This window comes from Maniola jurtina, chromosome 9 (assembly GCF_905333055.1).
Source record: "Maniola jurtina chromosome 9, ilManJurt1.1, whole genome shotgun sequence".
Lineage (NCBI taxonomy): Eukaryota > Metazoa > Arthropoda > Insecta > Lepidoptera > Nymphalidae > Maniola > Maniola jurtina.
This window is the reverse complement of record NC_060037.1, coordinates 11793668-11809261: the sequence shown is the minus strand read 5'-3', so window position 1 is coordinate 11809261 and position 15594 is coordinate 11793668. Positions and strand designations below refer to the sequence as shown.

Here is a 15594-nt window from a genome sequence, read left to right as displayed (position 1 = left end):
TTATCTGATACTGATACGTTTTTCAGGTAACTAAAACCTTAAAAAATACCATTTGTAAGGGAAATACCCTTTATTGTTTGCATTGGTATCGAATTGAAATTATAGGCTTCAACTCTTGTTCGGAGAAAAAGTCGGGATGTCGAAAAACGTGGTTTACAATTATTCAGAATTGGCCTGATATGGCTGTTCGAGCGTTGTGTAATATTTATGGGTTATAATAAAGCACGCTTCAACGGAATAATGACCAGTGTCGGGTTATGAATGCTTTATGACGGTAGCCGCTATGAGCTTTTCCACTGCGCTTCAGTTGTAATTTTCATTTACTTTAAAAAAAAGTCCGGCTGAGTTTGTGGGCTCTTCTCAGACTTGGGCGCGTTTGGAACCCTCGTAGCTTTAGTTTTAAGTTTAAGTAATTAATTATCACCACTATATCATCTTTCAAATCTAAAAAACGAACAAACAAAAGGTGTACAATAGTACCTATCCATACTAATATTGTAAATGCGAAAGTGTGTCTGTCTGTCTGATTTGGTTTTTGATTTTACCTATTCATGTGACTCTTTCTTTATCTAACTTAATTTTGTTGTATCTTTTACTAAGATATTATGCTATATATTATTGCGCCAAAATTTGTTTGGGCTTTTACATACTTTGGTAGTATTAGGCGTTAGTATAATAAGTATCAAGGATTCGATATACCGAAGCAAAGAGCAAGTAGTCTTGATAGCTGCAAAGTGTCGCTACTAGATGACATTAACAGTCGCTTTTGACCATACATATCACAAACGTTACTGAAGCGAAACGGTGGCTTAGCGGTCAGAGTGTCGAGTGCGAACCGATAAGACGCAAGTTCGAATCCTGTCGGTTCCGCGATTTTTGATATGTAGGTATTTAAAAATAATATTTAGAAATTCCTTGAAGTGTACATAAAAACACTGTCATAAAAATATCAATAGTATTTTTCGACTGGTAATAGCAAAATCCCATTGATGACAGGATGATTTTTCTTCACAAAAGATTCAAAAAGGAAAATTATGAGATGCCTGACGGGTATCCAAATAGGGATCGAAGAATCTCGACTGGCGACACGGTCTACTAATGAGATTGTGCAAATAATTGGTAGCGTGCAGTGTATTGCTTGATAAGTGGAATAGGACCGGATAAAGTGAATGGGCCCGTCTGTCTGGAGGACGGATCGGAGGATATTTTGCACGAAGTCATTCAGTGGGTAATAGATGATATTTTAACTATCTAATTTATATATTAACCCCCGACCCAAAAAGAGGGGTGTTATAAGTTTGACGTGTGTATCTGTGTATCTGTCTGTGGCATCGTAGCTTCTAAACTAATGAACCGATTTTAATTTAGTTTTTTTTTGTTTAAAAGGTGGCTTGGCTTGATCGAGAGCGTTCTTAGCTATAATCCAAGAAGATCGGTTCAGCCGTTTAAAAGTTATCAGCTCTTTTTTAGTTACTGTAACCTTCACTTGTCGGGGGTGTAAGGTATATTTTGGGTTTTACTTTTCATAGTTTACAGTACAGTACAGTACAGTTTTACAGTACTTATGGTATTCCTACAGGACTGTAACAGTCAATTATTTATTAGTAATCTAGGATTTTTCTTTCTTTCTTGACGTTCATTTGTAGGTGCATGTTTTTTTTAAAGTCAGGTAGAGTACCTACCAATTCCTTTTCCAAACCTAACATTTATTTATTTTAATGCTATAGGGCGTTCCCACTTTTTATTTTAATGGGTTCTATTTTGTCTAAGATTTTTGAATCAAGAGAGGCATTTCATAAGTGAATTATTAAAAAAAATAACTAGTCGACTCAAAGCTGACTGCGCAAAGAACTTTCTCCGAAAATCAGTTCTTTTCTTAGTGAAAACCGTCAATAAATTTCTTGCAATATTTTTTGAGACCCTTTCAAGAAAACTCGGTGATCTCAAATTATTATGTAGTAGCAAGGCACTCTAAGGAAAAGGTTACACACTTAAATATGTAGAAATCCAAAACTCGTTACCATATTCCCCAAGCAATAATAACTTGACCCACTCATACACAGATATTATCAAAATTATGCGTGCTAGCCAAGCCGTACCTCACTCGGTATCGGTTAGGAAGCTTGCCAGTTTCTTTGCTGGTCGTACGTCGTATGGTAATTCACCTTCCTTCCTTGTGGCGGTGAACATAAATTAGGTGCCAGCGGCCTTCCTCGTTGAAAAATTACCAACTTGTGCGGAAACAACGGCTTACTCTATCTATATGTGGTCATCTAATTCGCTTCTTTTAATATTATTTGTGGCTCAGTATAAACACTCACTTTTACACCAAGTTGATTTAGTTGTTTAAAAATTTCGTGGGATAATTTTGATTATTCGCGATATAAAGTATCGCGCATCCTCCTCATAATGTTATATGAAAAGGACAGCCACAGTTTGACAGTTTTAAATATAATTTAGAGCTGTCGAACCTCGTGACCTTAGCTGCCATTGCTTATTTTTAACCTCCAACCCAAAAAGAGGGGTGTTATAAGTTTTACGAGTGTAATCTGTGGAATCGTAGCACCTAAACTAATTTACCGATTTTAATTTAGTTTTTTCGTTTGAAAGGTGGCTTGTTCGCGAGTGTTCTTAGCTATAATCCAAGGAAATCTGTTCAGCCGTTTCAAAGTTATCAGCTCTTTTCTAGTTACTGTAACCTTCACTTGTGGGGGGTGTTATAAATTTTTAATTTACACTTGTTAATTGTGTAGCTTGCACCAAAATTAAGAAAATCCATGTTCCGTCCTTTTTAGCAATATTAAAAAGAAAACGATGCAAATACTTACTCTAGATTTAGTTTATAGAAAGATGACAGAATCAGCGCCAATATCTGGTCGTCTATCTTATTTTTAGAAGACAACTGACCGGCGAAAAAATGCTACTTAATTCGTAAAATTTTGGAATTCAATCCCCTTTCTAAATACCGTTTACTTTGTGTTTTTTCTTAACTCATCCCTTAATTTTTTTTACTTTGACAATAGCGCTAATATACCCATTAACTCTGTTCAAACTCCAAACAACATAAGTGCTCATTCAAATGTATTATTAGGCGCATGGAGTATGAAATTTTCAACTTTGTGATTGTTCAAAGTTCCCCGGCTAATAAGCCAAGTTCGCATCAACTTCGTTCCCACCCTTTGTTAGAGCAGTTAACCAGTTCGACGCGTGCCAAATCAAAAATTACGGCTTCAATGTAAATAATAATTCTACAATATTATACTCGTATGTATGGTATTACCATAGTCTTTGTTAACCCCATGCTATGCTTACTATGTTGGCACAAAAACGATCTTGGCTTCGCATATTTTATGTAGGTAAAGTAAAACATTCTTTATTGTACACCTTAACATCCGTACTGTTTATTTTTAACAATATTACAAATGTGAAAGTAACAGAGTTACTAATATTTTGGTAAAATAAAAATAAAAAAAACTTTCATCCACTATTTTTACCCCCTTTAGGGTAAAATTTCAAAAAACTTTGAATGTCATATTTATTTATCTAAATATATCTACCCAAAAGCCCAAAAAATAAGTTTTATGCTTCTAGCTTTAAAAATGACGTAACTTCCATTCAAACTTTCATTCCCTTACAGTCCTTTATTTTACATTAAAAATTTGCCTATGTCCTTACTCAGGCTTTAGACTATCTTTGTACCAAATTTAATTGATTGCGTAACACACAGACAGACAGAGTTACTTTCGCATTTATTTATAATATTAGTAAGGATTTTTTTTGCAAATCCTCTAACAGAGCTATACATACAGCTATCCATAACTAATGTATTTCGATCATGTTGGTAATCATGGTTTGCGTTGTTAACTTACCTTGTTAGCTTGAGTGGATATTGATAATTAATTAATTAATTATTAATAATAATAATTGAGCAATGGATTAATTGGTAGACGTACATGTAGATAATTATTATTATAAGAATAGAATGTAATAGAACCAAGTTCTTGGTGGAAAGGGCGTTTTGAACCAGTGATAGATTCAGTGACGTTTCGTCAGGACTCGTAAAAGTTTATTTGAATATAAAAACTTTCTATTTCTATTTATTTGCAAATAGACAAACATCGCATTCCATTCCATTCCATCCGCATGTATGTGTCCACCGCTGGACATATAACTTTCCAAGAACATATAATAGTATTCGCGCGGTTTTACCATTAAAACTGTGATATTGCTTTACAAATATTTTTATTTTTAACCCCCGACCCATAAAAAGAAGTGTTATAAGTTTGACTTGTGTATCTGTGTATCTATCTGTGGCTTCGTAGCTCCTAAACGAATGAACCGATTTTAATTTAGTTTTTTTTTTGTTTGAAAGGTGGCTCGATCGAGAGTGTTCTTAGCTATAATCGAAGAAAATCAGTTCAGCCGTTTGAAAGTTATCAGCTCTTTTCTAGTTTTCTTATAGAAGTTTTTGTGTCGGGGGTTTTTAAATTTTGATTTATATTGGAAGTGTTCATTTACTATTTGTGAAACCTACCATTGAATGAAACTAAATATTTAAAACTTTAATCATAACTAGTAATTCAAACATAGTAAGTAGGTACATACATTTATAATTATCATCATCATCATCATCATCAGCCTGTGGACGTCCACCGTTGAACATAGACTTTCCCCATAGAGCGCCACCACACCCGTTCCTCAGCCTTCCTCATCCAGCCACTATACCTACTTATACTGCCTTCAAATCTAATCTTCCCTGTTTACGGTCTATTTGTTTTACCGATTTTGGGAAATCCAGTAAGTGCAGATATAGTTTGCATCCCCAAGGAAAATATAGGCTACCTTTTATCCCGGAAAATCAAAAAGTCTCCACGCTAAATACAAGCGGAAGAACTCGCGGGTCGTGAAGTCTAGTAAAGAAATAACAGCTATCTATTCATACTCTCGCAATAGTAAACTCGCTATCAATACCGATCTCGTAAACAACGGACGAAGCTGGCCTCGATCCAAGCTTCCTGTATAGGGTTACAAAGAAAAAAATCTCCACCAGAGACTAGGTACGTATGTGGCCATACAAAACGCACTAACGTCCCCGATATGCAAATCTCTATTAGCCTTTAGTTACGATTAGTACACACTAGCGACTGCGGCGCTAAGTTTTTGTCATTCGACAAAAAGTTGCTTCCCATTTGGTATCCATGCAGAAAGACAAAATATAATAGAGGCAACCGAGGGTAGGTTCAATAAATAATACTAATTACTTATTAATTAAATCTGTTAGTACCTATGTTAATCCATTTTGTCCATGTTATAAATACGTATTTTTATATTAATTTCCTTTGTGCTAGTGTAACTTTAAAACTGCACATTTTTACAGAAATCTGGAAAACCATATTTGTTTATACCTATATATGGTTTTCCATTATTTATTATTTCCATTGGTATTGGTGTTGGTGGTTGGTATTGGTACTTATATGTCTACAAAACATTAAGATTTATTCTTTGAACCAACTACATCTGCATAGAGGGTTACTTCTCTTAATGAACAGATTGTGATTTCTTTGTGAGATTTCTAACTTATGTCGTCGTTCTTAATATTAGTTCTTGCAAGCCTGCAACCACTATATCCACAGGGTAAAAAAACCCTTCAAAGAGAGCGTCTCCACTTTCCACATACGGTCACGTGTTCTTCACTCTAGCTAATTCTTGCTACCTTTCTGTTCAGTGATCCGTCGTTCCAAGCTGCGTTTACCGAAAAAGCCCAACTTTAGTGCCTGTTGATACTACCAAATCAAATCTGTCAGACCAATAAATTACATCCATGTTTATGACTATACAGGACAAAAAGTTTTGAAACAAAAAGTCGCAAGCGGGATTTTACGCTTAGAGGTATCTCTCTACCTCGTCGTTGCTTTTTATACCTCCCAACTGTTAAGGTAAACTGCACTTCTTTTCGCTTAAGCAAAGTTTCAGCGGTCCCTTCGGCGCCGTTCTCATTTGAGATTGCAGTTATCTGAACAGTTATTGCACTTTTAGAGGCTTTTAGTAATGTTTTAGGAGAAATAGCATTATCTTTTTAGGGGTTTTGTCTGTTTTCTTAAAATATGGTATGGGTTAATATAAGTTGCAACTTGTTTGCAGCTGTGGAGCCATGATATCGTTCTTTACGTACCTTATCAAGACGTGAAAAATAAATCTAAAATATTTTTTTAAACAATTTTTAAATGTTTGTAAAACTCATGTCTTCATACAATGCAAACTAGCGGACTAGGGGCGCGGCGTCTTTCCAAAATAAGTTTTATTTGCTTTCGTAAAGCAGCGGCGGCAGGCGGCAAGTCCCAAGCGTTCAATGGAATTATTGTTTACAAATAACTTCATTCATTATTTGTATAAAAGTACTGACCTTCCAATTTGATGTCAGTAGTTATTACGTTCATCCAAAGTTAGTGATCAGGAACGAAAAACGTCAAAACGGGCTTTTTAGATACCTAAGTTTAGGCAGTTTCAAAATGATGACTGTACACCTCCAATCTGCCTGCACCGGTTTTGATTGTGAGAACTATGAGTTTATAGTCATCAAAAAGACTCCATTCCACTATCTGCTTGCACTGGCCCATAGAAAAGAATTGTGAAACTTATGGCTACTCCACTTGCCCTCAAAAACAAAGATCTCTTTAATTTATTACTCCAGAACCGTTGCCAATGGAGCCAATGCAATTCCATAAATAGTTTGCTATCGATCGGGAGCAAAAATGTCTCCGTCGTGTTTCCCAATTAGGACTGACATTGATTCCGTCTGCAGGCGGCGGATGGCCGGCCAGAAATAACCGGATCGATGCTCCCCGGTTCCGGATCCAAACTTTATGAGCTTGCAAATTCTGACCGGGAGAACAGTACAGTTATAGCCGAGATAAAGGCTATTGTGTACTGCGGCTTTCTTACTACTTCGGACTTATTTTCGGACTAACTATTAAGTATCTGTTCATCTTTGGTTTAAGTATTATAACAAGTACTACCTGATGCTCGTGACTCCGTTCGCGATTTAGTTTTTGAAAAATCCCGTGGGAACTCTTTTATTTTTCGGGACAAAAAGTAGCTTATGTCACTCTCCAGATTGTTAACTATAACCATGTTAAAAATCACGCTGATCCGTTGCCCCGTTGCGTGATTGAAGGACAAACCAACAAACAAACACCTACGCATTTATAATATGGGTTGTGATTTTTCGCATGGAGCAATGCAATATTGCCTCTTAATCGCTCTTTTATCGCGTATACTTTGGAGAGTGTGCTCAGAAACATAACAACCTTGTAAGTTCTTCATCTTTTTACCAGAGAAGAGTGAGAAACTGTGAGCGTTTGGATCTTTATGTGGTCTACTTTCAATCAACTCTTACGAAACGTTTTTGCTCAAGTTTTCATTTGTACATTCTATGGCTGAAACCCTTCTCATTCTGAAAGGAGACCCTCAAGTGGGCCGGCGATGGGTTGATCATGATGATTTATCTTTTACTAGCTTAGTGGATGTCTACATCATAATAGCTTCCGCCCAATCCAGCTAAGCCTATTTTCAGCCCGATCCGTCCAGTTTTGAGCTGTGCATTGAGTAATCAGTCAGTCTGCCAATTTTTCCTTTTATATATTTGGAGGATTAAAAACGTAAACGAGTTATAGGCAAAAGCTAGTTAATTTCAAAATTGTTTATATGGAAACAGTTGACATTATGCATAGTGGAAAGTCTGGTCGCATCGCCACTGATGCGATTGCGACCGCGAAACCACCGTTCTGTCAGCAAATTAACGCTCACTGCTGCTACAGAGTTCATTTTAATAGTAATTTTGTATGCCTATAATATGTTTTAGTCAAATTCTCACTGACCAATTGCCTAGTGACTAACTAGTTTATTTGGCTATGGATCATGAGGTCTCGAGTTGGTCTGGACGAAAAAAGTTACTGGGTTTAAACTTTACAAGCGAACCGATTTAACTACCCATTACTACTACCGGTTCACCTGCCTATTCGCATACTATTTATGTATATGGGTAACGGCATGGCTGAGGTCTGAGTGAAGTCAATCGATCGGGATTAACAAACTTCATACAGCTTCGAGAACATTATGGAGAACTCACAGGCATGCAGGTTTTCTCATGATGTTTTCCTTCACCGTTAAAGCAAGTTTTAAGCAATTAAATATTCATTTGCTTGATACGCACTTAAGGTGCGTGACCGGGATCGAACCCAAACTTATCGAATAGTAGGCGGACGTGTTAACCACTAGGCTATCACAGCTTTATATATATATAGGCGATACCTACGCATTATATATAATCATATGATAGGCATATTTAAAAATATATGCTTATTAATAGCATATATTTCAGCATACATATGCATGTGTACTGTTTAAAGTTTCATAATAAATGTGTAACGCCATTTCATCAAATATTGCCAATTAGTAATTACATAACGTTTATTTGGTTGAATGCATTGATTTTGCCGTATATCTATCGATTTTATCGATGCTTTTAGTAATAACACATACAGGACTGAATAAACAAGTTCATTCAACTATTTGCTATTTTTTCATTATCATCATCATCATTAGCCTGTGGACGTCCACTGTTGGACACATGCCTTCCTTAAATAGCGCCACCACACCCGGTCCTCAGCCTTCCTCAACCAGCCACTTCCGCCAGCCGCTGTATATCGTCGGTCCATCGTGCTAGAGGGCGTCCCACAGTAGGTACGCTTGCTTATACGCGCTCTCCATTCAAGGACTTTCCGGCTCCAACGACCATCGCCTCTACGACAAGCATGGTGTGCCCACTGCCACTTCAGCTTGCTAATAGTTTGCTATTTTTTAATCTATCTTAAATACTACATCCTGATCAACCCCCGGCCCACTTCAGAGCCCGGGTCTCCCCTTCAGAATGAGAAAGCTTCAGGCCGTAGTCCGCAACGCTGACCCAGTGTGGATTGGCAGATGGAAAACGAACATAATTCAGAAAAGTTACAGCTGCGTGCCCGGGATCGAATCCCCGACCTCTCGAATAGAATGCCGGCATCTTAAGTACTATGCTATATAGCACCACTAAACTTTTATTTCATAGAAGGGTTCCGTACCGTACGACCGTACAAGAAATAACAATTTTTTATTTTTAAATTTTCATGACGGGCATTTTAATTTTTTTATTATTTATTGTTAAAGGGTCATTCTACACACACATTCTACGAAAATTTCAACTCTTTACCTATTACGGTTCATAAGATAAAGCCCGCTGACAGACAGATGGACGGGCGAACGGACAGCGGAGGTTTAGTAATAGAGTCCTGTTGGCACTCTTCGGGTGCGGAACTCTAAAAAATAAGGTCTCATTTGTTCATTAACTAACATAAAATGTATTTTGCACCTAACTTCCCGTAGGTATACACAGAAACTTCTTAGCATCCTCGCAAGAATGAGTATACTTTCCAAGAAACCCTTAGTAAGTACATTCACGTAACAACTCTACGCTGCTCCATTACATACTTTGATACTGTCTTTCCTTACGACATACATAACGGGGCGAAATGCCTTTGTAATACGTAAGAATACGTAATTTAATATACATAAATACATGAGTAAACTTGATGGAATGTCGGTCCTAATGTTACGTAAAGTACGCCGTGGGTGCGTATTTTGTTCGTTTTATATTCTACTTGGGAAGTATCGAGTTTCTACGTTCTATTGAAACTTAAAAGCGTCTATATAAAAAGCCAAATATACCTTACAAACGTTATTTATATAAACGTGTTCCCATTTTCTTGCATTCGACATCATAAAAGGAAGAAGTTTTGTGCGAAAAAAACTATGACCACGATTTTTTTCTGTGCAATATTTAAGATTCTGCAATTCTTGACATTTTAGAAACATATGATTGACTAGAGGATTCCCGCGACTTTGTCCGCGAGAATTTCGTCTTTTAAAGATCCCATTCGAACTATTTGATTTTCCGGGATAAAAGGTTGCGTATGTCAATTGCAGGGATGCAAGCTACCTCGGTTCCAAATTTCATGCAAATCGGTTAAGCGGATTGCTATTTTGGAATCCCGTGGGGACTCTTTGATTTTCCGGGATAAAAAGTAGCCTATGTCCATCCCCGGGATGTAAGCTAACTCTGTACCAAACGTCAAAATCGGTTAAACTGTTGGGCCGTGAAAAGGTAGCAGACAGACAGACACACTTTCGCATTTATAATATTAGTATGGATAGTATGGATGGTTTACCTCTATATCAAATCAGCGTTTGGTATTTCATTAATTTTTGCAAAACTAATCAATATTATTAAACAAAATAAAGACAATTTAAATAATTATAAAGCCAACTATGCCCCTCTACATTACTAGTATTGCAATTTTATATTTTACTAGTACATTTTGTTAACACACGAAATCGTTTCTATATTTCACTACGGTACACTACACAGTGCTACGTTTCACTACGGTTCATGCTACTTTCGTAGCATGCGCTACGCACCTGCAGTCTAAGCGCAAAAAGTGCTACAAAGCTTCAGAGGGTATTTTTATATGTAAAGCCTTTCAATAAATCATTGTGCTCGTGTTTTCAGTCTTGCTTAGGTACGTTTGTAGAAGATTTGCTGACCATCATCTCTGGTCAGAGTATGAAAACATTGACAAGTTTGAAACAGTGTATGGCCCGATCCATGCACGGTATAATATGAATCCACCCTTAGTTCATACGGATCATCGACCCGGCCCGTGAACTGTCTCAACGTAAATCCACCATAAAATGCTTAACTCAAACCTTTTATGAATAAAGTTGCTTCACAATTTATAACCATTTTAATACTCGCCCGAAAAGTTCTTGTTAGTCAAATATACAGAATTTACGACCAGTGTATAAAACTGTTAAAGCCGGTTATATAAGGTGCTATGAATTTAAAAATGTCACGTATAAATTATAAGCACAACAACATTTTAATAAAACGGCTAGAGCAGAGCGCTTTACCCCGAGATGTTGGGATTCTAGCCTTAATTTAGAGCACGCTGTGTTCCAAAATTGGGAACTTGTGGCCAATATCTCTTGCTGAGATTCACTGGAACCTGTTTATTAGCGGCTAATGCGAATGTGTTGGGCTTGGGCGAAATCGCTTGGCCAACTTTAGGGCCAATGCAGAATTATACGGCGAAAGATCTGGGCAAATATTCAAGACAACAATTACAAATGTTTCCTATTGGCTTTCAATGCAGAATAAACGTACTGGTCGCGCCAAATTATGTGACATCTATTCTTATTTCAAACCGAGAGGATTTGCCCAACACGGAGATCGTTGAGTTTCAATAAAAAACATATTTTGAATAATAGGATTAAAACTTAACGATATCTAGAGATAAAAGAACTAAGAAACAGAATGGTCCAAATCAATAAGTTATTAATTAATCTAATATAGATTAATCAATAATTTACAAATAACGATATTGTTAAGTTACTTATTTATGAATTACAGATATATTGACTATTATTTATTCATTATTAATTTCAGCTGTTAATCGACCAGCTCGTATATCTAGGTTTTCGTTCGGTAAAATGATGAATTGTTAATTTTTAAGGTTTGATTATATTGCTCTGTGCTCATACCGTTCATTCTGTCATAGTCATAGAAATAAAATGATTAAGAGGGCTCTCTCCGTCACTCGTTTCATACAATCGTAGTTCCAATTTCATTTGAATATTAAGCAACCAAAGTCCATGAAATTTTGCAGACATATTCTAGAAACTAATATCTATGTCTGTGGTTTTCCAGATTTCTGTTAAAATATTCGGTTTCAAAGTTACGCGGTCTTAAAAAATTTCATACAAATCTTTGAGCCCCTGTAATTTTAAAACTACATATTTTTAGAAAAATCTAAAACACCACAGACACAGATATTAGTTTCTAGAATATGTCTGCAAAATTTCATGGACTTTGGTTGCTTAATATTCAAATGAAATTGGAACTACGATTGTATGAAACGAGTGACGGAGAGAGCCCTGTTAAAAAATGAAATAAGTGCTTCAAATACTACTACTCAAATTTTCTGACTTATTGCTTATGTGTTAAGTTTTATTTTATAGTAATTAATTTTGTTCTCATTTCAAAAATACGTTGCCACTTGAGCGAGCTCATTTTTTTTTATCCCCCGATCCAAAAAGAGGGGTTTAAAGTTTGACTTGTGTATCTGTGCATCTGTCTGTGGCATCGTAGCTACTAAACTAATGAACCGATTTTAATTTAGTTTTTTTTGTTTGAAAGGTGGCTTGATCGAGAGTGTTCTTAACTATAATTCAAGAAAATCGGTTCAGCCGTTTGAAGGTTATCAGCTCTTTCTATTTACTGTAACCTTCACTTGTCGGGGGTGTTATAAATTTTTAATTTACACTTGTGTTCGTGTCATATTATTATTATCTATACCTACTGTTCTAGTATATCAATGCACACTGCAATAAGTAATTTTCATATCTATAGGTATAGGTACGAAATTGTATTATGCAGTAGTAATTTTGTCTAAAATCAAAACGCTTCGAAATTATGCTGCGACGTTTAATTTCTACAATGTATTGAACTAGCTGGGTAATGAACTAGCTGCAATCCCAGCATACAGCATCAGATAGCATCGCGGCCGCCAATAAATCACATATTGCTTGTACCACGATGTATTATTGAATGTGTGTATTTACGGTAGTGCTATTCCACGCGGGCAAGATATTTAAATGAATATTAACTATGCATGTATACACAGAAATATCGTTGATTTTTATACTGGTTCATTTTTAGGGTTCCGTACCTCAAAAAGAAAAAAGGAACACTTGTAGGATCACTTTGTTGTCTGTCTTTCCGGTCTGTCCGTCTGGCTGCCGTGTCTGTCAAGAAAACCTATAGAGTACTTATTGTTGATCTAGAATAATGAAATTTGGTCTTATAGCACAAGTAAAGGAAAAAATCCGAAAACCGTCAAATTGTGGTTACGCCATAAAAAATAATTAAAATGTGTTCGTAAACCTCAATAGACATAATTGCGTCGTCCGCAGCGCTGTGCCGGTTTTATTCAGTTCCATTCGGCTGGCACCGGTTTAAACCAAATAAAACCAGTTCTAACCAGTTCAGACACTGGCCCGGAGCGGTTCGTCGATAGGTCCGCGCGACTGCGTATCGGATTGACGTGTAATTTGTGATCGCAGACCCCTATCTATGTCGTACTGCGTGGGAGTACTAGACAAATAGACTAAAAAAGTTTTATTGAAAAGTGAGCTAGAAGTACGAAATGGAACTGCCGCGAAAAAAGAAAAGTTTTTGTTTGAGTTTACTCGTCTAGGTTCACTCACTTTTAACCATTCCTCAGGCAAACAAGGAACCCTGTAAAAGAATTTGATGTTTTGACAGTCTTTGTATTGGAAATCTACCAAAATGACAAAATTTATCTATCAGATAACTCGGCAGTTGAAAAATTTGTCCTTAGAGACCAATACATCTTTATTCTTCAGTTAAACATTAGTTATATAAGAAAAATCGGCCAGTTCCTAAATCAAATGGCCCTCTTAATTATGAGTCAATATACAACGTGCAGGGTAGTTAGTTCTGTTGTATAGAATATCTAAACTAAATTTTCAAGATTAAATCTAGTACGGTCCTTTTCCGCAAGAAACATTATAAAAGGAGAAGTATTTTTTGTTAAAAGAATTTTTCTAAACAGAATTAGCCACAATGTGTATGGTCTGAAATTCGTACATATTCTTGTATGATAAAATGTGACCTAGATTTTCCAGACGATTCTATAATCTATCAGATTTTCATAGAAAGTAATAATTTAATAACACTCAAAATATTATGGTTACTCCTATATCAAAAGTTTTGTTTATCCTTAATTAAATGAGTACCTCGAAATTTCTGGGCTGTTTTAATAGGGTATTATAATACTTGTTTGCATTTGATGCCTCGGTAAACCCCATAAAACACAATGTTTTTAAATCCACTCTCTCCCTAGCATTAAGTAGGAAAAGCAATTTCGCATTTTCGTCTACACCGAGCCTTACACTCACTCTAAGTAACAAACCCTACCATGAACAACATTGGTTTTTTTTTACGTTTTAGAAGTGATATCGAATCGAGTTCGGAAGATTTTTGTCATTGCATTGATATCCATCTCTAATGGTGCAAAGCAATATGTCTGGCCTGTGTTCCTGGATGGATAGCAGATGCAAAGCAATACGTCAATAGTCTGGCTTTTATTGGTTAGCTTTTTTTTTTTTTAATCAGCCAATTATTTTAGAATCAGCCATGTCAGGACATATACCTCTTGTAGAGGTCTCGTAGTTTCTTGTGAGGCGCTTTATTTCGTCTGCACACCTAAGGGAGGGTCTGCCATCATTACGCTTTCTGATAAGAGGTGGCCATTCCACATCTTTGGACCAAAATTTTTATGGGTTCATGAGCTATGTGCCCGACATTTTCGCTTCACACCTCGCTGAGCTATTTCTTACGTAGAAGAACTCCGAACTTTACTCACCCCGTGAGTGACTATGGGCTTTCTTTATTCTTTGACAGTATTCCAAATTATCCATAATCTCATACTTATAATATAAATGCGAAAGTGTGTCTGTCTGTCTTGTACCTTTTCACGAATCATCCGCTTAGGTAATTTTGACATAGTTTCTTTCAAGGATAGTTTGCATTTGGAGACGGACATGGCTACTTTTTATCCCGGAAAATATTAGTTCCCAAAGGATTTTTGGAAATCTAAATTTTGGGAATCATCTGTACTGTATCCACGGAAAGAAAACATTTTCGAATTAAATTTCGAATGTTTTTTGAAAACGTGTTTGTGATTGGTTGGTGCCTCAAAATGGTTAGCGCCCACTGAGATTTTTGTCCCTGTCATTTGTGTGGGATTATGTAACAGAGATAGTGCTATACTAACTTCTTTTCGTGTATAGAGTATAGTTGGACTTCGTCTGTGTTGATGTTAGCTGGTGGGCGTGCTCTACCTTTTTGGAGTGTTTTTTTTTGTTAAAACTGACTGGAAAGCGCTCTAAGGGGGTGCCTTGCGTATGTCAGCGAGCGCCGGCACAGACGGGGTCCATACTTGTATAGTTTAACTAATTTGTTACAAATAACTACAAACTTGACATTGGCTAATCTTTGTAAAGCCAGACAAGAGAGAAAATAAAAGAGTATAGTTTTATATTAATATATTTTCGTGGGAGTGGTAAGGGTTAGAAGCATTAGGTGGATTACACAGAACGCGCTCGACGCGCGAAATGACAACTTAAGCACCTGCTCATCGTCTTAATGCCGAGACGAAAACATTTCCAGCGGGGATGATAGAGAGCTATTAATAGAGGATTTAAAACGGAAAATAATGAGCCGTGTCCTGATAAATGCATTTATGGACAAGTGGTTTTATGTATAACTAGCTGATGCCCGCAGCTTCGCCCGCGTGGATTGGTCAGATCCCCTGCAGCATCAGGATTGAGGAGTTGGAATCCAAATTTTTTATGAAATAATGTCGCAAAGTTCCTCTATCGATTAAAAAAGAAATGACGCAAATCGGCTCAGAA

At 36.5% G+C, this 15594-nt stretch overlaps 1 protein-coding gene and 1 long non-coding RNA gene across 7 annotated transcripts in view; one reads left to right on the top strand and one right to left on the bottom strand.

Annotated features, from left to right (window-relative positions):
* Nucleotides 1-15594, top strand: part of LOC123868383 (tyrosine-protein phosphatase Lar) — a 586441-nt gene that overhangs the window by 141987 nt on the left and 428860 nt on the right. The window lies entirely within an intron of this gene.
* On the bottom strand, nucleotides 814-4893 carry LOC123868384. The gene is made up of 3 exons (XR_006796637.1): nucleotides 4883-4893; nucleotides 2700-2704; nucleotides 814-914 (listed from the first exon to the last, which is right to left on the bottom strand). It is a non-coding gene; the product is annotated as an uncharacterized LOC123868384 (long non-coding RNA).